The sequence below is a fragment of the Gracilinanus agilis genome, chromosome 1 (genome assembly GCF_016433145.1).
Source record: "Gracilinanus agilis isolate LMUSP501 chromosome 1, AgileGrace, whole genome shotgun sequence".
NCBI lineage: Eukaryota > Metazoa > Chordata > Mammalia > Didelphimorphia > Didelphidae > Gracilinanus > Gracilinanus agilis.
Genome location: NC_058130.1, coordinates 200569673 through 200596778, shown reverse-complemented (window position 1 = coordinate 200596778; position 27106 = coordinate 200569673).

Below are 27106 nucleotides of genomic sequence, written 5' to 3'. Positions count from 1 at the left end.
TTAAAATAAAAGGCTGGAGAAGAATCTATGATACTTCAGCTAAACTAAAGAAGGCAGGGTTAGCTATCATGATCTCTAAGCAAGAACAAAAATAGACCTAATCAAAAGATATAATCAGAGAAAGTGCATTTTGCTAAAAAAAAAAAAAAAAAGGTACCATAGCCAATGAAATAATATAAAAAACATTATAGCAAGTTTCTCTGATAAAGGCCTCCTTTCTCAAATACATAGGGAACTGAGTCAAATTTATAAAAATAAGAGACATTCTCTAATTGCTAAGTGGTCAAAGGATAGGAACCTGCAGTTTTCAGAAAAAGAAATCAAAGCTATCTATACTTATATGAAATGCTCTTTTGATTAGAAAAAGGCAAAATAAAACAAGTCTGAGATACAACCTCATATCTATCAGAAATGACAAATGCTTAAGGGGATGAAGGAAAATAGGTACATTAATGAACTGTTGGTTGAATGGTGAACTGGTCCAACAATTCTGGAGAGCAATCTGGAACCATGCCCAAAGGGCTATAAAACTGGACATAGCCTTTGATCCAATAATACCACTACTAGTTCTCTTCCACAAAGAGATCAAAATAAAAGGAAGAAAGACCTCTATGTACAAAGAATGTTTATGTTCTTTTTGTGGTGGCCAACAATTGTTCATTGAGGGAATGCTCAACAATTGGGGAATAGCTGAACAAGTTATGCCATATGATGGTGATGACATACTTTTGTGTTATAAAGGGTGGGGGTGGGGTCAAAGCATGAAAAGACATGAATTAGTACAAAGTGAAGTGAGAGGAATGGGGAGATTATTTTGTATCGTGACAATATTGTAATGATGAACCGTGAAAGACTTAGCCCCTCTGATAAATACAATGTTCTAAAGACAATTCCAGAGGACTCATGATGAAATAGTGCTATCTATTTCCAAAGGGAGAACTGATTAACTCATGAGTGCAAATTGAAGTATAACCGACTTCTTTCTTTCATTTCTTTCCTTCCTTCCTTCTTTTCTTCCTTCCTTCCTTCCTTGCTTGCTTTTTTTCAGATGATGGCTAATAAGGAATTATGTTTTACATGATTCATATGTATAATTGATATCTTATTTTCACCTTCTCAGTGGGTCGAAGAAGGGTTGGAAAGAGGAAGATAATCTGAAATTCAAAGTTTAAAAGGAAAAGCATTAAAAATAAATGAATTATAAATGGTTATATTTTGAAAAAGAAAATTAAATTGTAGTAAGAATTCTTCTCTAGGTAGTTTGCACTAGATAGAATCTAAGGTACCTTCCAACTGTGAAATTCTGTTGATTCTATGTTTATCAAGTAAAATGCATATTGATTATCTTGCCTTCCTTCCATGTAGGTTCTGACATATATCCATTTTGTTTCATACTGATTCTCTTTTCATTTTCCACCTTTCCAAAGCACTGTAGACCTCAGTTATGTGGGTCACATGCATTAGTGATCTCTTCCTTCTGAAATATATCTATATATGTTGTATCCTCCCAGTAGAATATAAGCTCCTTGAGGGAAGGGGCTATTTCTATTTTTTGCTACCTAACACAGTGACTTTCACAAAGTAAGGGCTCAACAGATTCAGAATTAAATTAAATGTAATGCAATCCTCTTCTCCCAGCTTCATAATTCCTTAAGCTACATTGTTCAAAAGCCAAACATATGTTTGCCTGACAGACTATTTTACAGAGAACTCACACCAATGGAGGTCAGAAGTGATACAAGACACTCTCAAGGTCTTTCTGAAGAACTTTAGTATTGATTGTGAGACATTGGAGACACTGGTGCAGGACCATGCGACATGGCAACACCATGACAAGAAGGTGTTGTGCTATAAGTAAAGCAGAATTGCTTTGGCTCAAAAGAAACATGAGATGTACAAATTTATAGAGATAGCCAACCCAAATGTTCATATGGGCTATCTGTGCCCAACCTGTGGTAGAGTCTTCTATACCATTCTAATTGGTCTGAGCTGCCATATTTGGATACACTGTACATTTTTAAAAAACCCTTACCTTCTTTCTTAGAATTGATACTGAGTATTGATTCCAGGGCAGAAGAAGGTAAAGGCTAGGCAACTGGGAGTTAAATGATTTGCCTAGTCACATAGCTAGAAAGTGTCAGGTCAGATTTGAACCCAGGATCTGCCATCTCTAGGCCTGACTCTCTCTAACCATTGATCTACTTAGATAACCCTTGGACACATCTGTACATTGGCCCTGACTTAGAGATGACATTTTGGTCCTCTTTGAGTACGAAGGACACCAACCAAGCAAAGCCTATAAGATTTTATTATGTTTCATCTCTGTTCTGGGTTTTCCATCCCAGTCCCATGGGCTCATATTTATTTACTTATTTATTTGTTTGTTTGTTTGTTTTTGTCATGATTTTCATTTCAAGTGAAGGTAATTTCTTGGTCTTTAATTGTATGGTTCTGTGACCTTTTGAAAGTCTTGAAAACTAGAATTAAAATTTCCTCTCACCAAACCACCAGTCAAGGTGGGTGTGATACTTCTTCTGTGGCCAGGGTGATCAATGCATAGAAAACCCAAATGGGGCACCTGTTACCATGGCATCTCTTGGAAATGATGAAAGTGGTGCATTTGATTTTCCCTTGGAGACACTGCTTACTCTCCCTGGGCTAAGCAAGGCTGCTGCAACTTCCTCTAGATTTATTGCAGGTCCATTGGCCCAAAGTTCATGCTTAGAGAGTGGGGGAACGGATTCTCATGTTCTGGGTGGTCTCTGAACGATGATAATAATGATGATAACAGTTATCACTCACATCTACAGAATATGGTGTTTTATGGTTTTCAAAGCACTTACACTGTCAGCAGATTCTCAATGAATAGTGCTGGGTTTCCATCTGCTGGATCTCATTATAACTTCAGGAAGAACAGAAGGTCCAATCCAGGCCTGAGACAGAGATGCTTTTGTTGCCTTTACACTTTCTTCCTTGGTGATTTCAACATCTTCTTTGGGCTCTATTATCACCATTGGGCTCAATTGGAATCACTGTGTAGACAAATCCCAGAGTTAGAGACCACCCTAATCTGGCTCATTAACAGCAGCCCTAAATCATCAGCCACCCCCCGCAAGACATCTCCACTTGGGTGTCCCAATGGCATCTCAAACATATCATGCCATCATATAATAGAAACAATGTGATACAGTAGAAAAAAGCAATGACATTCAAGTTAGAGGACTTGGTTCAAATCCTCACCCCTGAAAATGACTATTTTTGTGACCTTGAACAAATCACTTAACTTCTCTGGGCCTCAGTTTCTTCATTTATAAGATAATGGATTTGGACTTCAGTGGTATCTAACTCGAATGAAAATAGATTCCTTCAGGTCAAATATTGACTTAGAAAGCTACAAATTAATATTATCCCTGTTTTATTTTATTTTTATTTATTTCACTAAATATTTACCAATTACATTTTAATCTGGTTTGGGTCATGCTGAGGAATTTTGTAGGCTGCTTAACTGTGGGAGAATTTAACACTTCTAGACTAGATGACTTGTAAAATCCCTTCCAGTTCTAGATCTTTGATCAATTGGTACCTATTTCAAAATGGAACTCAGAAATTCTATTTCTCCCCAAGTATATATCTCTCCCAAATTTTCCTATTTTTTCTGTTGAAATCATTACCATCCTTCCAGTCATTCAGTTTTGCAACCTTGGAATCATTTTTGACTCCTCTCTTTCCTTCATCCTGCTTAACTAATCATTAACCAAGTCTGGTTCATTACATCTTTACAATATTTCTCATATCCATCCATCTCTACTCAAAGCCTATAAGAGATTTGCTGAGTAACCTTGGTTAAGTAACATCATTTCACGGCCTCAGACACTTCCCAGCTGTGTGACCCTGGGCAAGTCACTTGACCTCCATTGCCCACTCTTACCACTCTTCCACCTATGAGCCAATACACAGAAGTTAAGGGTTGAAAAATAAATGAATGAATGAATGAATGAATAAATAAATAAATAAATAAATAAACATCATTTCTCACCTGGTCTATTATAAAAGATACCCAATGATATCCTCCCTCCAATTTCTTTCCTCTCCAATCTGTCCTCCATGTTGCTCAATTGATATTCTTAAAACCCATATTACCAGGGCAGCTGGGTAGCTCAGTGGAGGTCCTAGGTTCAAACCCGGCCTCAGCCACTTCCCAGCTGTGTGACCCTGGGCAAGTCACTTGACCCCCATTGCCCACCCTTACCAATCTTCCACCTATGAGACAATACACCGAAGTACAAGGGTTTAAAAAAAAACCCATATTACCTCCCTCCATGTATAGTAAAAACAAACAAACAAACAAACAAAAAAACTGTTCTCGATTGCTTCTAGGATAAAATACAAAATCCTTAGTTTAGCATTTAAAGCCTTCGGTCTACATTTCCAGGCTTATTTTATATTATTTATCTCAGCATGCTCTCCATTCTTGTCAAATTGGCCTATTAACTATTCCCCCTACATGACATTCAATTTCTCACCTCCATATATTTGCATCCTCCTTTTTGCATCTTAGATTGCAATTTTCTTTTAAAGAACAGCTCAAGTAACACCTCCTACATAAGGCATTTTCTGATCCCCTCAACTTGTCCCAGCTGTTAGTCCTCTCTCCTTAAAATTACTTGTAGCCTTTGTATTTACTTAATTTTTTGAGCACTTTTTTTCCCAGGTTAAACAATAGCTGATAAATTTAATCCAAACTTCCCATTTAAATCTATTATAAATATTTCTGGATTAAAAGTGTTTTTTCTAAGCAATCCACGTTTGAATTTTGGCTTTTAAAACATTCAAAAGCCCTTCTTCATTGGAGATTTGCATCTTTATATTTAATATTACAGTTGTTAAATATCTTTCCTTCTAGAAACTGCTAGCAAAATAGTGTAAACTTAAAGGAATCCAAGTCCTTCCTTCCTTCTTTTCTCTTCTTTTCTTTCTTTCTTTCCCTTCCTTCCTTCCTTCCTTCCTTTCTCTATTAGAATCAATACTAAGTATCAGTTCCAATGCAGAAGAGCAACAAGGACTGGGGAATTGCAATTAAGTCCAGGGTCACACAGCTGGGAAGTGTTTGGGGCCAGATTTGAATCCTGTCTCTAGGCTTGGCACTCCATCCACTGAGCCACCTAGCATGCCCTTCAGGTCCTTTTTTCTTAAAGGAGGTCATTTAACTAGAAAATTTGTGATTATTTGTTCCTACTCATGGTTTACCAAGTTATTTGCTAACATTCACCATTAAACTATTACTACATTTTCCTTTTATAAGACCTTCTATAATGTAAAATGAGTATTGTCTGCCATTGCTCTCTGGAAGGAATTCTAACCCAACTAATTGGCCTTCTGTGAGTGGTTATCTAAATTTATTTTAAAGCTACTAACACATTTTCGCAAATCAAGGCCTCTTTTTGGTATAAAATAAATCTTTACATCTTCCCTCTGAAATATCACTTGAGCTACCACATGTGACAAGAGTTGTCTACTACAAATAATTTGTATTTCTCCCAATTGGTAATTTCCAGGAGTAGGCGCCTTTATTTTGTCCATCCCCTTGTGAATTTCGGCAAAGAGTTTGTAACGATTTTTATCTGCTGATCCTGCTTTTCCAAATTCAGGAGTCAGGGAAGAAAAAAAAAAAACCCTGCACAGCTGTGTATAAGATTTACTTTGTAATAAATACGGTATAAATCTTAATAATTGTCTGTTGTAATTGCATGAATTACATGAATCAAGCTCCTTTTTATAAAAGAGAATTTCAGGTCAAGTTAGAAATACTTCCTGTGGCGTATCTCCCACACACATATACATATTGATAATTTATTGCTATTACACCAGAAGCACATTTTTTTGGTTTCTCTTTTGCCGCTTTCTACATTCCTAAGCTATTTGAAGCCCCCCCCCCCCCTCAAAAGGGTTAAAATACTTCTATCTTCTGGGAAATAAAAAGAAAGTCCTTTATAAGCTCCTCAGATTGGCAAATGTAAAATTGGATTTGGGACAGCTCCAGAGAAAAGCTTGAGCAAGAATAAACACTAAATATGCCAACTCTATAATTGACCACTTCCCATTTTAGATGATCATTTCCTTATGTCACTATTTACATTTCTAGAGGCAGTATTTCTGGGTATTAATTTATTAATTGACCATTCAAGACAAGTTAATCTGGTCAAATAATTCTCTCCATAATCAAAGACCCCCAACTTCTCTGGGGCAGGGCTACACATACAGTTTTGGGACCTCATTATTCAGCTACTCCCTTGTACATTCCAAGACTTTTCTAATTGGTAAATAGCTAATTGGGAGGTGATCAACCCATCTGCACCCCCATAGGTGATGTTGGGTGGTCATCTATTTGTAGGAAGTACATTATTATCTTCCCAATCTATTAATCAAGTTTTATTGGGGATGGGGGGAACATTTCTCAGAGTTCCAAAGAACAAAGGGAAATGTAAAAGTCAGTGGACTAGAGGGCAGGTAGGTGGTTTAATGGATTGAGAGCTATACCTAGAGAGAAGAGATACTGGGTTCAAATACTTTCTCAGATACTTCCTAGCTATTTGACCTTGGGCAAGACACACTTAACCCCCCTTGCCTAGCCCTTATCACTCTTCTGCCTTGGAACCAATACACAGTATTGATTCTAAGACAGGAGGTAAAGGTTTTTTTTTTTTTTAAACAAAAAAGTCAATGAACTTACTGGAGCCAGTTATAAAAATCATGTTATATAAAAATAAATTCTCACACTTAAAACTTGTGAAAAACAAGGAAACTATTGAGGCATCATCATCATCATTGAGGCATATGTCAGAAATGAGGCATTTTTCCTATATCAAAGGAAAAAAATTTCACTTATCTTTTTACCTCACTCTCACCCCTCTTTCTTCCATGCTGCTGCCACATTATAGACCAAATTTTCAGATGCTGATATTTGTGTGGTTTCAAATGTCTCATGTAAGACTGATCTGTATGCTTAGATAAGAATACATCTCTTTCCCAAATGTCTTATATATAATATCTTATAGAACTATGGAAGGTGTATTCCACTTCTTCATCATCATCCAAGACCCAGTTGACTATATGCTGAGTTTTATTGATTTTTCCTTTTTCTCATGTGTTGGCAGATTTACCACATAACAATATACTTTTTGAGCATTCAATATTAAATGTAACCCCTAGTTCTATATTCTAAAGAGATTAAAAAAGGGGGGGAAATGACCTATTTGTACAAAAATATTTTAATAGCTCTTTTTGTTGTGGCAAAGAATTGGAAGCTGAGGGAATGTCCCTAAATTGGGGAATGATTGAACAAATATATTTGTAATGGAATACTATTATGCTGTAAGAAATGATGTATAGGATGGTTTCAGAAAAAAAAACTGCAAAGACCTACATGAACTGATGCAGAGTGAAGCAAGCAGAAATAGAAGAACATGGTACATAGTAATAGCAATCTTATACAATAAACTGTGAAAGACTTAGCTATTCTCAGCAACACAATGATACAAGACAATTCTGAAGGACCTATGAAAAAAATGCTATTGAGTTCCAGAAAAAGAACTGAAAGAATCCAAATGTAGATCAAAGCTTATTATTTTTCACTTTATTTTATTTGTGTCTTTATTTTTGTGTTTTAGTTTTCTATGAATATTTTTTCACATTACCAATATGGAAATGTGTTTTGCATGATCACAACTATATAACCCAGATCAAATTGCTAACCACCTCAGGGAGGGGTAGGGAATGGAAAGAGAAACAATTTGGATTTTAAAATTTCAGAAAACATATATTAAAAATTATTATTATGTGTAATTGGGAAAATAAAACATTTTCAATGAGAAGATCAATTAGAGAAAAACAAAAGCCATTGTCTTACCACAGTCCAATCTAGTTGAGATTTGTAAAATAAATTTGTACAAGAAGGTATGGGAAAAACAAATGGTAAGAAGAATCCAAGTTCAGAGTTTGGCAAGGTAAGACAATGAAACAAAGGTTTCAGAAATTGAGGATAGCACAAAGCTGAACTAAAGTGTCAAGAAAGGGAAGGGAAGAGATTTCCTCAAACATCCATTTTCCTAGGATCCCCTAGCCAGGATTAATTCTTGCTTCAATTATCTATGTGTGTCATTTATCAATTTGAGGATACTTATGTTATCTTGCTTTGTTTCTTTTATCTTGGTTGCTTTGGGTATTTTATCTTTGTCAGTTGGTAGGTAGTTGTTGCTTTTTAAAATTTTATCAAAGCTCTTCACTTTTGTTTGTCGTTTAGTTGTTTTTCATGTCCAACTCTTCCTGACCTCATTTGGTGCTTTCTTGGCAGATACTGGAATAGTTTACCATTTCCTTCTCCATCTCATTTTTACAGATAAGGAAACTGAAGCAAACAGGTTAAGTGCCTTGCCCAGAGTCGCATAACTAATAAGTTTCTGAGGGCAGATGTGAACTCAAGACAGAAACCTGGTCCCACACACTATCCACTGCACCACCTACCTGCCCCAAAGCTCTTTACTCACATTCTTTTGAGGGTGGATTGTTTGGCTGCTGGGGTCTTCTCAGGATATGCTGATTCTCTGCTGGACAGCTCAATTCTCTGCCTTCCTGGGCTGCAGGATTTTCCACCCTTAGCCTGGTTTGACTGGGTGATGCTGCACTTTCTTTGGCTGGGGCATTATTGATCTCTTTTCAGCAGAAGGGCTTCAAAACTCTTTCATATAGGACAATGAACCCTAGCTCAGCATCAGCAGAGGCCTCTTCCCTATGATTTCTTCACAGTTTTAGCTCTGATGTTGTCACACCTACACAGTAGATGGGAGATTTCTTGTGTTATGATTAAAATTCTCTGGAGACTATCTTAATATATAATTGCTTATTAAATAATGAAAAGTGGACCAGTGGATAGGATGCCAGGTTGAAAGTCCAGAAAACTCACCTTCCTGAGTTCAAATCTGGCCTCAGACACTCACTAGCTGTCTGACCCTGGGGAAGTCACTTAACCCTATTTGCCTTGGGTCCTCATCTGTAAAATCATAAATTGAATACCATTATAATGTGGGAGGGTATCAAATTAGCTCATTTCCATAAGCACAGAATTATTGGTATGATGTAAAGATCACAGGAAATAGTGTCAGAAGATCTAGGTTCAAATTCTCTCTGTCCCCAATTACCTGTATGACCTTAGGCAAATCACTTCACCTCTCTGGTTCTCAGTTTCCTCGACTGTAAAATGAAGAGCTTGGACTACATGACATCTAAGGACACTTTCAACTCCAAAAATCTATGATTCTGTAACTAAAGAGCCACAATTTCAAATGACAGCAACACTATGACCCCTGTCACCTCTGATTTCTAGGCAAAATGTTGTCAAAAAGATTAAATAGCTGATATTTATAAATAATTTAAGGCATTGGTGTCAAACTCAAATAGAAATAGGGCCACTAACTTATACATGAAGATCCTTACAGGACACATATTGACTTAGTTTTACAATATAATATCATCTGTTCTATTTTTTAATTTATTTTGTTATGTATTTCTCAATTTCATTTTAATTTGATTCACTGCACTTGGGAATGCAGCCCATGGGCAAGTGTCTGACATTTCTGAATTAAAGGTTACAAAATGCTTTGCCCATATTATCTCATTCCATCCTCAAAACAATCTTATACAATAAATACTATAGGTCCTATGAATCCTGTTTTACAGGTGAGGGAACTGAAATTCAATGGGCTTAAAGTATTAACTTATAGTTACACAGCAAGTAAGTATCAGAAGTAAGTTTCATCTGGCAGAAACTAGATTTAGGACACCTCACAACGATATTCCAATTAAAGTTCCAAATGTAAATATGACCTAGATGGAAAAGCTTATATCATAAACAATGAAGTAAGGAAAAAATTCTCTTCCAGATCTATGGAGAGAGGATGAGTTCATAACCAAACAAAGGATAGGGAAGATCAAAAAAAGTGAGATGGATAAATAACATTTTAAAGTTTTTGCATAAAGAAATCCAATACAGCTAAAATTAGCAGGGGAAACAGTTAACTGAGAGAAAAATCTTTGCAGTAAGTTTCTCTGGCAAAGGTCTTGTTTCCAAGACCTATAAGAAATGTATTCAAATTTATAAAAACAAGAACAGTTTTCCAAATGATAAATGGCACAAAGATAAAAAGAGGTATTTACCAGGGGAAAAATATATATAGACTCTCTATAGCCATAAGTACAAATGCTCCAAATCACTCATAACTAGAAAAATGCAAATCAAAGCAACTTGAGTTTCACCTTATACACAGACTAGAAAAGTTGAAGAAATAAAAAAGAAAAATGACAGTTGTTGGAAGGATTGTGGGAAACTAGGCACACATTCACAACTATTAACTAGTATGGCTATTCTGGGGGAAAAAATTGGAAACAGGCCTCCCAAATTTCCAAACTGTGCATATGCCTTTAAGTAGTAATATCACAAGTAGGTCCATGCCTGAAAGAGATCAGAGAAAAAGGAAAAGGTCCTATATATACAAGAATATTTATAACAGTTCTTTTTGTGATAAAGAACTAAAAATTAAAGGAATGCTTATAATTAAAGAATGGCTAAACAAATTATAGTATACAAATGAAATGTATTTCATTTCTTCTTCTCTGATGACTTGGGTTATTTTACCCAAAATTTGTGTGGTAATGCTTTAAATAGTCTGATAGCACTTAGCACGGTACCTGGCATATAGCTAAAAAACTTAATGATGCTTGATTATTTAGCTTAAAAAAGCTTAATAAATATTAATTGAATTGATCTGTAAGAATTAATGAAAGGGACAATTTTAGAGGAAACAATGAACTGATTCACAATGAGGTAAGCAAAACCAGGAGAATGCTTTATATTTTTTAAATTATTGCGAAAACAAAAAAATGGGAAAGGACCTGTTTGTACAAAGATATTTATAGCTCCACTTTTTGTGATGGCAAAGAATTGGAAACTAAAGGGATGTCCCTCAGTTGGGGAATGGTTGAACAAATTGTGGTATATGATGGTGATGGCATGTAATATAAGGAATGATGAATAGGATGATTTCAGAAAAGAGCTGTGTAAAGACCTACATGAACTGATGCAGAGAAATAAGCAGAACCAGGAGAACATTATAAACAGTAACCAAAATATTGTGGGATGATCAAATGTGACAGATTTTGATATGAACAGCAATACAAAGACTCAGGACAATTCTGAGGGATTTATGAAAAAGCTTGTTATCCACCTCCTGAGAAAGAACTGTTAGAGTAAGAATGCAGATGAAAGCATATAACTTATCACTTGTTTATTTCATGATATAATTTGGGGTTTGGGTTTTATAAGATTATTTTCTGACAAAAAGTAATAATGTGGAAATATGTTTTGAGTGATAATATATGTATAACCCAGATTTAATTGCTTGTCTATTCTGTGAAGGGGAAAGGAAGAAGGGAGGGAGACGACATGAATCATATAAATTTGGAAAACTTATGTGTAAATCTGTTATTAAAATAAAATAAAGATAAAACTTAATATATTGTAAAAACAAACTAGAGGTATACCTTCTACTGTATAACTTTCCCCATTGTGGTTTCTATATATTGAGGGTCAGCATAAGAAATGTTAGAATTTATACTAAGAGAGAAGTTAAGGGTTTTAAAAATATATTATCAGTGCAGCAATCAGTCATGATTCCAAAGGACCAATGATGATTGCTACCCACCATCTGAAGGAAAGGAGATAGATTAAATATGTATCATAAGACACGTTTCTGAATGTGGCCCATATGCGCATTTATTTTGCTTGACTATGCATATTTGTTCTAAAATGTTTTGTTTTTCTCTTTTGGAGAGGTAGGGGAGAAATAAATGCTTGTTAATGGGGGGAAATTTTTTTAAATAAAAGAAATAGATTTCAAATCCAGTTGTTTGCTGATAGATCCTGCCCACAAGAAACTTACATCTTTTGGGGGTCCCTTTCAACTAAGCCATCCTCTGCTTCTCTGATGGGTTTGGGCTATTTTACCCACAATACGTGTGGCAGTATTTGAAATAGTCTAATCAGAGGGATGGAGGATAGGAGGAAGTAGACTTCTCCATATAATGTAACTTTAATTAGAGAATAAATTCATGGCTTCAGAGAAAGGGGAAGCATTTACAGAATGTCCTCTGCAAAGTCATTTGGTAGCTCTAGCAACAGTTGCTCGTTCCTTTTCTCATAAAGCGCTGAGCCCCGGTGGGTGCTAGGAAACCAAATCTCTTGCTAGCAGCAAAATTGACTGTACACTTCCAGGCCTTCTTTTGGCCCAAGGGAAAGGCTGAAGAGCCTTTGGAGAGAATGATTCTCTGGTCTGTGCAGGAGACGGTTGTCCTCTGACTGTGCCAGCACCCAGTTTCAGAATTCACTGGGGACAGGGGCAACAACAAGAAAATCTATTTTCTTTTTTAAAGTAGCCCCAGAAACTTCTTTTCGTATTTTTTTCTATATAGGAAAGCATGAAAGGGAAAAGGAGGTAGGGAAAACATTACAGACAGAAGACCAGTGGAGCCAGTTTGGAACAGGGCTGAAAGGTGTGTTAGGAGGAGGGGTGGTGAGGCACAGAGGAATCCTTTGAGTCTCTTGAGGCACTCTAGTCTGGAGGTGTATATTGGTAAATAGGTGCTTTGTTATGGCACTAGTATCCAGGATCATTCCTATTAGTCTATTTATTGTAGTGGAAGGGAACCCTGAAGCAGGAGTCTGGAGAGACCTAGGTTTAAAACCAGCTTCTGACACGTAGCTATGTGCTAGCAAACCACTTAATCTCCATGAGACTCAGTTTTTCATCCATGAAATAGGGATAAGACCTATATTACCTGTTCCACAAGAGTGTCTTGAGGAAGGCAAGCTAGGTGATGCAGTAGATAGAGTGCTAGACTTGGTGTTAGGAAGACCTGAATTCAAATTCTGCCTCAAATACTAGCTACATGACACTGGGCAAGTTATTTGACCTGCCTCAATTTATTCATCTGTAAAATGGGGATAATAATAGCACCTATATCCCTGGGTTGTTAGAAGGATAAAATGAGGGGGCAGCTGGGTGGCTCAGTGGATTGAGAGTCAGGCCTAGAGATGGGAGTTCTTAGGTTCAAATCTGACCTCAGACACTTCCTAGCTTTGTGACCCTGGGCAAGTCACTTAACCCTCATTGCCTAGCCCTTTACCGCTCTTCTGCCTTGGAACCAATACATTGTATTGATTCTAAGAGAGAATGTAAGGGTTTTTTTAAAAAACGGATAAAATGAAATAATTTTTGTAAAGTATTTTTGCAAGTGCTTAGCTGTTATTGAGGACAGAATGAACATGTGTTTGTGGAGTATTCTGTAACCACTAAATTGCTTTATAAACACCAGAGACTTTATCTGTTTGATATTTTGCCCAGGAAATCAGGGGCATCAAAGCTTATGAGATCTCTGAAGTTCAAATTTGTGTCCTCAAAGTGCATAATAAAAGAGTTCAGTGCTATGGAAAGATCTGACATGATTGACTCTTCAACATCAATTTATGATATTTTAGAATATTTTTATATTTTATTTATATATTTATATATAACATAATATTTACATATTCGATATTGATTTTAAACATTAAAATATATTAAATATATCAAAATAATGAAGCTGCCATTTAACGTGCTTGTTAATATAAACTTTTACAATATTACATTTGTTACAAGCATTGCTTTTTAGTATTGATTTTCATTTTTTCAGATAGCATTTCAATACAATTTTCAATAATCATTTTCTGACATTTTGCAATCCATGTTCTCTCTCTCTCCATCCCACACTTTCCTCCTCCCCAAGATGTCATGTGGGACTGGTTGTACATGTGTTATCAGGGAATCCGTAACTTCATCATGTGAAAGGAGACACACATCCCCTTCACGAGGGATAAATTCATGGAGGAAATCAAATGAAGAATAGCACGTGTAACCATTGCTTTTTAAAAGCGAACACCCGAGTTTACAGTTGTGATGGAGAAAAGGAAGAACTCATTTTCCCCAAGATGAGCTGTTGGGTAGCTCCAACAAGTCCCATACTCCCTCTAGTGGTGGACGTGGCTCCAAACTGCAACTAGCCTGAGTACTGGACTTTACTAAGGTATAGACGAAGAGACTGGGCTCTTGGGAAATTCAGGACACCCATACGTGGGCACACACGCACACACATTCTGGGCTAGCAATTCCACAGCAGAAGATGTAGCCTCAGCCTCCAAACAAAAGCAGACACAACTTGTAATTCCTCCAGCCATTATCTCTCTCCTACATTCATATCTGACCAATCCCTCTTCCACAGCTACCTTGATCCAAACCTTCCGCTATGCCTCAGGAAAATCTCTTCCTCCCCAAACCCACCTCAGCTTCCTCCTTAACCAAGCTAGCTGTGATCATCTTTCTATTACTTTCTATTACTTCCCCTCACAATTCAGTCAGATTAAGGTTCTGGCATGATTTTGCCCTCCCAATATTTGCCCAACTTTTTTTTCCCAACCCTTACCTTCCATCTTAGAATTGATATTCCAAGATAGAAGAGTAGTAGGGGCTAGGCAATTAGGGTTGAGTAACTTACCCAAGGTCACACAGATAGGAAGTGTCTGAGTTCAGATTTGAACCCAGGACCTTGTGTCTCCAAGACTGACTCTATGCACTGTGTCACCTAGCTGTCTCCCAACTTCTTTTAACAAAAAAAATCTCACTTACACTCATAAAGTTTTCATTTTCTTTCATCCAAAGCTCCATTTCTCTCATAGTTTAGCAATACTTTTTTGCTGTTTACTAGATCATCCTTTGTAGTCTTTGGTATGTTAGATTACAAGCATTTACAAGTGCTTACTGTGTGCCAGGCAGGCACTGTGCTAAGTGCTGAGAACACCAATCCAAATGGAAAGGCAGTCTTTGCAGTCAAGAACCTTACATTCTAATAGGAAAGATAACACATAAAAGGAAGCTGAGGTGGGTTTGGGGAGGAAGGGGAGAGATGAAAGTACATGATGGGGAGGTAAAGAAGATTCAGTGGGTCAGTAGTACAAGACGGGAAGGAATGAAGATATGGTTGGCCTCGTTGATGCCCTTGAGTTATTTCAGTCATATCTGACTCTTTGTGACCCCATTTGGGGTTTTCTTGGCCAAGATGCTGGGGTGATTTCCCATTTCCTTCTCTAGCTCATTTTATAGATAAGGAACTGGGGCAAACAGGATTAAGTGATTTGCCCAAGCTTGCATAGGTACTAGCTGGGTCTGAGGGCTTATAGAGTGTCTGAGGCCAGTTTTGAATTTAGGAAGATGAGTCTTCCTGATTCCAAGACCAGTGTTCTATCAACCCTACACACCTGGTCTGGGCATACTCTTTAAAATGGAGGTTTGGGGAGGATCTAGCTAATTAGAAGGAAAGGTTAGGGAAGATAATTTCAGTATATAAAGTCTAAGGATGGAGTAAAGTTCACTCCAGAGTTTTCTACTTTCTATGGCATGGCAAAGAACTGTACTGGCAAACCTATGACATGAGTGCCAGAGGAGGGACTCAGAGCCCTCTCTGTGGGTACATGCACCATTGCCCCAGGACAGAGTTCACCAGAGTTCATTACTAGAAAGCCAGAGGAATGCAGGGCCAGGCTGCTCCCCTCCCCATCTCCATGGGCACCTGAGGACATTTCTCACATCACCCACCCCACTAAAAGGTTCACCATTACTGGTCTAGAGAGTATGCAGTGGAGCCTGGAGAGTTCTATTACCTATAATAGGTACTTCATATCCCAAATGTGATTTGGGAAGATGGACTCCATGGACCTCAGAATTATAATCCTCAGGCACAAATTGAATTGTAGACAAGTCCTTGGTTAATTCTTATCATTGATGAGTACCCTCTGTATCCCGACCACCTTCAAAATAATCTTGGATTCTTTTCCAGCTTCCCAAAGACAAATACGGAACAATAAGATCCCAGAGGAGAATCCCAATATCACAGAAAGACAGGAAATAAGAGGACTCTCTTGAACAAGTGTCCCAAATCCTGGCCAGGAAAGGTAAGATAAACACACACACACACACACACACACACACACACACACACACACACACACACAAACTCGCACAACACCAGGAAAACCTGTTAGAGGCTACATGACTAGTGTTCTACCAAGAATTTATGTACATTAAACACTCTTAGAAGAAATTAATTTAGTGAAGTGATGGTATGAGATCAGCAACTGAAGTCTGATTGGAAGTGGAGTGGAAGGGAAAGAAGAGAAAGGAAGTGGTAAGTGACTAGAAGTTGGATTTCTATTTAAGTCATTAAAGCCCTGGAGATTTGTCAGGACTCTACTAATTATACATCAATGGAAACAAAGTAAAAGTTCTATCACAGATAAGAAAAGGAAACCCTTTAATGTAGGGCCTCTCCTAGGAACCTCCATTGAAAGAGTACTCAGTGTGCCATGGAAGCCTACAAATCAGTGACAAGAATGATAGAAGGTGAAGGATCTCATTTCTAGCAAGTATGGAGGGTAAGAACAATTTGGCAGTGATCTATAGTGAGTATGTTATTGGGAGGATGATAGACCTAGGGCTGGAAGGGACTTTAGAGACCAGTTCCTTCATTTCACAGATAAGGAAATAGATAATTAAACAAGTTAAGTGAGGTCACACAGATAGTAAGTGTCCAGGTAGGATCTGAATTGAGGCTTTCCGGGGCAGTGTTCTTTCCTTTGTGCCACACTGCCTCCATGGTGTTTTAATAGAGTAATATCATTCTGTATTTCCCCTATGCAACTGCATTTTCCATAATGCTGGTCTGAGGTTCTTACAACTAAAATCCAGTGAGAGATGCACTTAGGCTTGGAGGATTTTGTCATGAGGATAGGGGATAGGGAAGAAGGGGAAGAAACTAGAGAGCTTCATGAAGCAAGGTTATAGTGGTGCTGTCTAAGAACTCAGCAGTCTCAATATGCTCCTAAGACCTCTTTCCTCTCCCCTTACCTCCCACAAAGAGCAAGCAGAATGGTTGGGTGTGGAGAGCTCAACCAGAACATGGTGTAACTGATCATAGGCTACTGAACAAGGGGACCTGTACTGAAGCCTACTCTTTTAATTTTATAAATACACACACACACACACACACACACACACACACACGCAATGAATAAAATACCAGAGCTGAAGTTAGGAAGAATTCTCTTCCAGGATTCAAATATGACCTAAGACACTTATTAGCTATGTGACCTTGGGCAAGTAATTTAACCCTGTTGATGTCTGTTTCCTCATCTGTAAAATGAGCTGGAGAAAGGAATGGCAAACTACTGTAGTATCTTTGCCAAGGAAACCTCAAATGGGGTCATGAAAAGTTGGTCTGAAATGACCAAACAACAACAATAATCAAGGTCAAGATCCTTTACAAGAAAACAACAAAAATAGCCATGTTCAGCAACCCTATGAGCAACAAATAAAAGGTAAGGAATAAAATACGAACATTCATGTCTACCAAAGATATTCAGTGCAGAGTCTAAGTGCAAACAGAAAAGATTTTCCTTAGATGGTGATGTCTTCCTGTTTCTCTTGATTGAAATTTATATTTTGATTTCCAAATTCTCTCTGTTCCTTAAATTTCTCCTTTGCCCATTAAGGCAAACAATATGATGCCCCTTATAAATGTGAAATCATATAAAACATATTTCTATATTAGTCATCTTATTCCCTGAAATGATTAAAAATAAAAACTCTTTTATCTGATTAACTTTAAATGAAATAAGAAAAATCAGAGTTTTCCCTGGATGAAATTAACTAACTCCATTAAACTTTGAATCTAGTTAAATCCAAAGTTCTTCCTAGGTGTGGAATTGGTCCTTATATAGACCAATCCTGCATCAGGAAGTAGGCATGGCCCTTCCCTAGCATGGGATTGGTCCAATTCAAGACCAATCCCATGCCAGGAAGTAGTAGGGCGGGACCCCCGAGGCATGCTGGGAGATGCAGTTCCCCCAGTCACAAAACTTTAAAATCCACATCCCCCAAAACAAGAATAAGAAAATGAAAAAAACAATATGCTGGTTGAAATTGATGATGATAAGATCAAGAATTAGAATGCTACAAAGCTTTCTGGATGCAATCTAGAGTCCCTAAAAAATTTTTGAGCTGACCATCCCCATAGGAAAGTGCAAAAGGAAGAGGAATGTCTACTGTCCAGATTAAAATATGTAGTTAGATTGACAACATAAAATGTTCCTCAATCAGTATTGCGTATATAAATACATATATATGCACTTATATATGTGTATATCTATATATAAATAGTGTCCCAAAAGCCTTAGTTTAGTTTCAAACTTTAATAATTTTAGAATAGCAAGTTATGGCATATGAATATGAATTGCACTGTAAGAAATGATAAAAGGAGGGCCAGCTAGGTGATTCAATGGATAGAGAGCCTGGCCTTGAGACAGGAGATCCTGCAATCAAATCTGACCTCAGACACTTCCTAGCTGTGGGACCTTGGGCAAGTCACTTAACTCCCATTGCCTAGCCCTTACTGCTATTCTGCCTTAGAACCAATACTCAGTATTGATCTAAAACAGAAAGGAAAGGAAAGGAAAGGAAGGAAGGAAGGAAGGAAGGAAGGAAGGAAGGAAGGAAGGAAGGGAGAGAGGGAGAGAAAGAGATGATGAAAGAATAGTTTTAGAAAAAACTGGGGAAAATTACATGAACTTAAGCAAAGTGAAATGAGCAGAACCAGGAGAACAATTTCATAAATGTAAATTGTAAAGATAACTCAGAAGGACTTAACAACTCTGATGAATGAAACAATGCACCACAGTTCCAAAGGATCCATGATGTATGAGAAAACTGAGGGAATTGGGGGGATTAGGATAGCAAGCAGTTAACTGTGTAAATTAAGCGAACCATACTGACTCCATCTTGTGACTTAATTCTGGAGCTAGTTTTGTTCTCTTTCTATTCAGTTATGGCTCTAGTCCAAATTCTGTCTGGTGAGGAAAGTTTATTTAATTCTGTGAATTGGGAGAAAATCTTATTACAGTGCTTGAACTCAGCCCTATTAGGCTGGGAAACATATCTCCCTGCTCTTTTGAGACCCTTAACCAAAGACCTAGGTTATACTGATGAGAATCATAGACCTTAAGACTGATGTAAGGAATTTTCTCATAATTGTACATCTCAAGCAACTTATATGTCTTATCTGAAAACTGACCCCATACTGATCAATCAGTTATTCTTTCCATGTTCCTTTGATTGTATATGGACATTTGGGAGGAGTGGGACACCTCTTTTCCTGAATTCAGGAAGTTGCATCTGTTCGCTCTCCCTTTCTCTACTTTGAAAGTCTCTATTCTCCCATCCAATTAGAAATCAGATTATCTAAAATTGTGTCATTTCTTTTAAATTAATTTATCTTATTTGGTTAATTGTTTTTAATGTATAAAAAGTATGTCTTCCCCTAAGCCAAGGAAGGGACTTGACATGTATTGCTTAATAAATCAATATGCTCAGAAGATCAAACCTTTAGTTTCCCTGGTCACTTCATCTTCTCTTCACCACAAAAATGTTATTCACATCTAGATGGAGAACTGATGGACTTAGGGTACGGATTGAAACATGCATTTTCTCTTTCTTTTTCTTCCCCCTAGAATATAGCTATTGTGGAAATGTGTTTTGCATGGCTTCATATATGGATTAGGTATCTCTTATGTAAGGTAGTGGCAGCTGTTGCTCAGTGTTTAAGGGTGCTGGGCCTGGAGTTAGGAATACTTTAGTTCAAATCCAGTCTCAGACACTTTCTAGCTATGTAACCCTGGGCAAATCACTTAACCTCTGATTGCCTGACAAAAGGATCCACTGAATCACTGGAGAAGTAAATGGCAAAGCACTCCAATATCCTTGCCAAGAGAATCCCATGGATAGCTATGGTTCATGGAGTCATGAAGAGTCAGACATAATTGAACAGCAATGATAACAGCTTGTATAATGTATCTCTTGACTGTTCAATGGGTGAATGAGTGGGTGGAGAGATGGAAAGAATTTGGAATTGAAAACAAAATTAAATGGAATTAAAATATTTAAAAAAAACTTTAGAAGTACAAATGTTAAAAACATACAGAAAATATTTGAAAAGTTCGTTATTTGAAATTTTAAATTATTAGCATGTTTCTAGTTAAAATTCAACATAAACACCATCTTGTGCTCTGTTTTTCTCGAGTTGGTTTTTGAACTTTACAAAAACTTTCATCAGCTGCTAGTAGTGACTGAAAAGTCTACATTTGTAATTCTAACCTTAAGATCATCCAAAGAACAAGATTTTGATGCATGCAAAGAGTTTTGATGTAATTTCATAATGAAAAAAATCTAATGGCATTAGATCAGTGAACTGATGTGATCAAGCAAAAGGACTTACCCATCCCAATCCACAGACCTGAGGAAATGTCATTCAGAAACTGTTGCATATGCATTGCATAATGACAAAGTGCCCCATCTTGATGAAATAAGTATAAAAGAAATTTAAACAATTAAACTTTCAAATGTTTTCCTAAGTTTATAAGAACAGGATTATGCTTCTATGAAATCCAAAGCATTTCACACACATTTTCTCACTTATTTTCATAAAGATTAAGTGGTTTAGTCAGGCATTACTCCTAAGTAATTGTAAAAGTCTCATTCTTTTAAACTTTAGTTCCACTAAAATATATAGCAAACAAAGATACCCAGCACTTAATTTTTTTTTAAAGTAGATTTGGGGGCAGCTAAGTGGCTCAGTAGGTTGAGAGCCAGGCCTAGAGACAGGAGATCTACTTCCTAGCTGTATGACCTGGGCAAGTCACATAACCACCATTTCCTAGCCCTTATGGTTCTTCTGCCTTGGAACCAATACACATTGTTTATTCTAATATAGAAGGTAAAGTTATTTTTTTAAAGTAGCTCCAAATGGTGTTCAATTTTTTAAATTTAAAAATAAAAATCAGTCATATAGTGGAGGAAGAAATCATTTCTCTACGATGGTTCTTTGACAAATAAGAGACATTGGGGCTGGCAGGGTTGGGCTGAGCTTCTCAGGTTCATGGCACTTCACCTGCCACTTCTAGGAAGGCAATCGTCTTTAGCCATCTCTTACTATATTATAATTGCAGGACAGAAAGAGAAAGGGAACCAAGAAACTTGATTCCACATGGCAGGACCAAGCAATTCCCAAGAAAAGAGTACAGTTTTCTGACTAGGTCAAGACCAAGCCAAAATGAGATATGGAATGACTCACTCTTCTTCACTCAAAGAGATTTATTCACTTAAGCAAATGTCTTTCCAAGGACACCATTCAATGATCCCTTCATCTTTGTACTATTCTTTAGGAGTTGGGCAATTAGATTATAATTGTTTAGAAAATTGTGTGAAGGGGCAGCTGGGTAGCTCAGTGGATTGAGAGTCAGGCCTAGAGATGGGAGGTCCTAGGTTCTAATCTGGCCTCAGACACTTCCCAGCTGTGTGACCCTGGGCAAGTCACTTGACCCCCACTGCCCACCCTTACCATTCTTCCACCAAGGAGCCAATACACAGAAGTTAAGGGTTTAAAAAAAAAGAAAAGAAAATTGTGTGAATTTTTTTTCTTTTTCTTTTCTTTTTTGTTTTGCTAATTGATTCTTCCTTGATTTAATGCCTTTTTTTAACCCTTATCCTCTAGAATAGAATACTAAATTTCAATTCCAAGGCAGAAGAGCAGTAAGAGATAGGCAATTGGGATTAAGTTAACTTGCCCAAGTTCACACAGCTAGGGAGTATCTGAAATCTGATTTGAACTCAGGACTTACCTTCTCCAGGCCTGGTTCTTTATCCACAGAGCCACCTAGCTACTCTGCTTTACTTAACTGTATGTTCCTTGTCTTTTAGATGATCTTAGAAGTTCCTAGTATGTCTAGAATCAGGGCTCTCATTGGTTAAGATGCAGTTACCTTTCAAATTATCCTATTTGTGGAGCCCAATCATTGGGAATTTCAGAATGAATAGAAAAAGGGTTTATTTAGATAGCAGTGGATTCACAGGTGTCCTCATGATAAAGATTATTCAGTAGTTGTCAGAGGAAGAGATTTTAAGTATTTGGCTGCTGAGAAGGATTGAGGCAAGTGCATGTGAATCCGACGTGACTATGGACAATTGAGAAGCATTTTATCTTTCCAGGATATGAAGCAGGGACATGACAGATACATTTCCAAGACTGGTCAGGCCTGACAATTACTATCCACTTCTGGTGATTTATGTGAAGATAAGTGATATCATAAAGAATAAAAAGCATTGCTTGAAATTATGATATCCTACTTAAGAAAACAAGAGAGCTTAGACACACAGGTGGTGTTTTCATCAGTAATGTCAAAGGTATTCTATAAAAGAGATGCAGTTTGGGAAAATGAGCAGCTGGTTAAAAAGATGGTATCTAAGAATGTAATATGGATTTCTGGGTCATAGCTCAAGATAAAGGAATGCTGGGCTCATGGCCAGGGATATAGTTCACCTAATGAAAGATGAGTGGGCAGTAGAAAGTTTGATTTGATACAAATCTGATCAAAAGGCTTTTAAACTGATAATGAAGGGCATGGGGAAAACTGCCAGCAGATAATAAGTCAGTCAACAAGCATTTAAAAAGTACTTACTTATGCACCAGGCACTGTGCTAAAAGTAACTGAGAAAAATAGATACAACAGAGGAATAAGATTTTTAGTAGGAAGGATCAGAAATTCAGAGAAAGCAAAATCTAATAATAAAACTAATTTCCTCACATGGATTTACATGATTATAGAAATGAGTAATAAAGGAGGTGAATTATATACTTTAATGTAATATAACATAACATAACTAATATAATTATAAGAATAATATACTTTAATATTAAACTTCATTTATGCTTGGTGACATAAGAAGTTATTTCAGAAATATGATTATGAAAGGACATGCTTTTTCAAAAAGAGAAAACTAGATAAATTGTGTGGTAATATTCTGATTAAGAATTCATATAAAGAAGTCCAATAATCGGGTTAAGAAATTATAGCAGATCAAATCCAGCCTCAGCCACTTCCCAGCTGTGTGACCCTGGGCAAGTCACTTGACCCCCATTGCCTACCCTTACCACTCTTCCACCTATAAATCAATACACAGAAGTTAAGGGTTTAAAATTAAAAAAAAAATTAAAAAAAAAGAAATTATAGCAGAGAATATTTAGGTGAGAATCAGTGGAAGAAAGAATATAAGCAAAATTGTCATGGGAATATGCTAGAGAACACACAGTCAGATAGAGAGGAATATGGGAAATATCGCAAACCTAGCACAAGGGCCAGTGATCAGGGATTTCAATATCCAAATCTCTGATAGAGCTCTTTCTCTGAAAAAAGTAGAGTCACTGATAAATTTTTCACTTACTTTATAATTTCCTTTGTCAAAAGATGCATATGTCAATGAATGGAACCCCTATCTGGATTTTATTCTGCCCTAACTTTTTGCTGAGGTAGAAATGGTGGGAATGCTAGAAAGCATTTATCATTCTAGCTTCAAATTCACATTAGAGAGGGAGAAGAACCCTAGTATAGTTTTTAGTAGAGAACCCTACTCTAGATTTTAGTAGAGCTGTTTTCACAAAACTCAGAGAAAGTATAGATGGTATCCTATGATCTAAAATTCAAATTACTAACTCATCAAAGAAGCAACAGGATGCATTCAAGAATAAAATTTTGAAAACACAAGGAAAGAGAAAGAAGAATAGATTTGTTGTTTTAGGTCAACTATGTGATGATTGTGGACAATGGGGAGAAGGTGGAAATGTTCTTGGGAAATGAGAAAGAAATCCAGAAATAATGTTATATCCATAATCCAACTAACAGTGATGATGAAGCTGGTGAATAATCTCCTGAATTCAAAATTTCTGAGCTATACTGGGCTTAGCTGACTAAGTCAATAAGTTTGGCATTAATATGGTAAGGCCTTGGGAAGTAGTCAAAATGGACCTTTAAGTATCCGCTGAACTGGTAGCCTGAGTGACACAGAAAAATAGAAAAAAGGAAGGAAGGAAACAAAGAAGGGAGGAAGAATATACAAGAATGGCTAACAAGGAGTTGTAGATAATGTAAGTGATGAGAAGAGAGCACCTTCAATGAGTTTAAGTCACTAGGGCTAAAAGAACAAAAAAATGTGATTGTTGAACTATTCTTGCAATCCTTAAAAAACCACCCCATATAGATTTGAGGAGGAGCTACAGTACTGGAAATGACCGAATGTTCTAATTTTCAAAATCCTGAAAAAGGTTGGAATCATAAAAAAAAAAAATTAGACCAATGAACTTGAGTTTGAAATTTTTTTTAAAAGTCTTATCTTCTGTCTTAGTATCAGTTCTAAGACAGAAAAGCAGTAAGGGCTAGTTAAATGATTTGTTTAGAGTGACACAGCTAGGAAATATCTAAAATCAAATTTGACCAGGTTCTCCTGACTCCAGTCCTGGTGCCCTATCCACTGTGATACTTAGCTGCCCTTTGACTTCTATTCATAGTAAAATTCTAGAATGTACCCTTAGAAGAATGATAATCAATTAGAAGGGGAAGCTGTGGTCATTAAAGCTAACATCACCTTATCAAAAACAGATCATGACAAATTAACCTCATTTGCCTTTTTGATAGATAGGTGGATCAGGGGGATTTGATGAGCCTTCCACACTATCCTTATGGACAAGATGGAGAGGTGTAGGACTGAGTAGAGCTGGGCATTGACTCATCTATATCTTTTCTAACTCTAAATCCAAAGATCCTACAAGCTCTATATGGTTTATAGTTGAGAATTTCAGGGGGAGACAAAACAACTGTGTAGGCAAGACTTAACATTTGCCTGGCTATTCTAAGTCCCAAGTCATTATTTAATTCCTATTTTCAGGCTCTAAGAGAGCACCATGACATTCTCATGGTAATTAGTCACATAGGTAGTGAAAACTTACATCTTACATCTTAAAGCATGCCATTCTGTGCTCTATTTCCTTCATGAGTTTTTTTATTGTATATATAATATGAGTCTTCAGTCATGACATGGGGAATAGAGAAATATATATTGCATGAAAGCACTGCTATAATCTATATCAGATTATTTACAGTCAGGAGTGTGGGCAAGAGGAGGGAAGGAGGGCATCTGAATTGTAAAATGGCAGAAAACAATTGTCAAAAATTGTTTCTGTGTGTAATTGAAAAAGAAATACACAAATGAAATGCCAAAAGATAATAATAAAGAAAACTATCCCTTTATAATGTTTGTTCTAGTGAGATAGTTATTAAATGATTGAAGGAAAATAGAGTACAAGAGCCACATAGTGGAGGATGCAGTTTACTTGTTCATTGTATACTAGGTGGGTGATTAATACTTATATATAAAGTATAAAGGTATAAAGTATAAAGTACATAGAGTATAAAGTACATAGAGTATAAAGGGGGCAGCTGGGTAGCACAGTGGCTAGAGCACCTGACCTGGAGTTGGGAAGACCTGGATTCAAATTTGACCTCAGATCCTTCCTAGCTATGTGACCCAGAGTAAGTTACTCAACCCTGATTGCCTAGCCCTCATCATTCTTCTGTATCAGAATTAAAACAGGGACGGTAAGGACTTAAAAAAAAGAGCTAGTATAAGAAAGGAAGGGCCTCCCAATAGGTACCCTTGGAATCTATTCTCTGATGGCTCATGGAAACTGAGGTTAGGGCCAGGCCAAGGCAGGTGACTTTTGCCTCTGGAGCCGACTCAGAAGGCTGAGCACTGAGTCCTATTCCAAACCATATAGAGAGGTATATCAGCATTCTGGAGACTGTGATTACTAAGCCATGGCACATAGGAATATCTGACTGGTACAATTTGAAATCTCTACCTAGAAAAAGAGGGAGAGACTTCAAAGCAGGGATTGGTTTTTGCTTTTCTCTGTAGCCCCAGTGCTTAGCAGAGAGCCTAGTACATAGTAGGAGCTTAATAAATGCTTTGATTTAACTTGACTTGCACATATATCCAGGTCTCAGGGTCTCTGATACTGATTATTTTAGAACAAGAATATATCCATGTGTAAGAGAAGGGAGGGAGTGGATTCAGGGAGACCAGCTGGGGCATATCATATGAGGTCACTCGGTTGTTAGATTGTTTAATTGTTTAACTTAGTTACAAGCAATCTCCCATGGAGTGGAGATGATAAGTAAATGTTTGTCATGTTAGAAATAAAACACATCAATAAAACAAAAAAAAAGAGAGAGAGTGACAATAAAACCTAAGGCAAAGAGGATAGAATAGAAGGAGCATAAGGGACAGGTTATAAAAAGTTCAAAGAGGGGGCAGCTAGGTGGCTCAGTGTATTGAGAGCCAGGCCTAGAGATGGGAGGTCCCGGGTTCAAATCTGGCCTCAGAATCTTCCTAGCTGAGTGACCCTGGACAAGTCATTTGACCCCCATTGCCTAGCCCTTATTGCTCTTCTGCCTTAGGCCAATACACAGAAGTGATTATAAAATGGAAAGTAAGAGTTTAAAAAAAAAAAAAAAAGTCTGAAGAGGGGGCACCTAGATAACACAGTGTACAGAGCTCCAGGACTGGAGTCAGAGAAGCTGGGTTCAAATCTAACCTCAGATACTTCCTAGCTGTGTGACTCTGGGCAAGTTACTTAAACCTGAATTGTGAAAAATAAGAAAGAAAGGGAAAATCAAAGATCATCTTGAGTTTTCAGTGGTGACATTTAGGAAGGAAATTAGGAAGAAGTAGTTTGGAAGGAAAAGGATGAATTCAATTTTTTTTTTAAATTTCAGTCAGGCATAAGGCAATATTTATTTCCTATGCCCAAAAACAATGTTAAATACAAAAGGCATAAAAACAAAAAACATAAGCACTCATCAGAAAAATCAAAATTATAGAAGTGGCATTAATAATTATCACTGAGATTTAAAACTATCCAAATATAATTATGTACTGAATAGGTATTTTACATTTCACCTAGGATTTACACTTCAAAAAAGATGTTTTCTGACAAACCAAGCCAAAGGTTGTACATATCCTTTGATTGG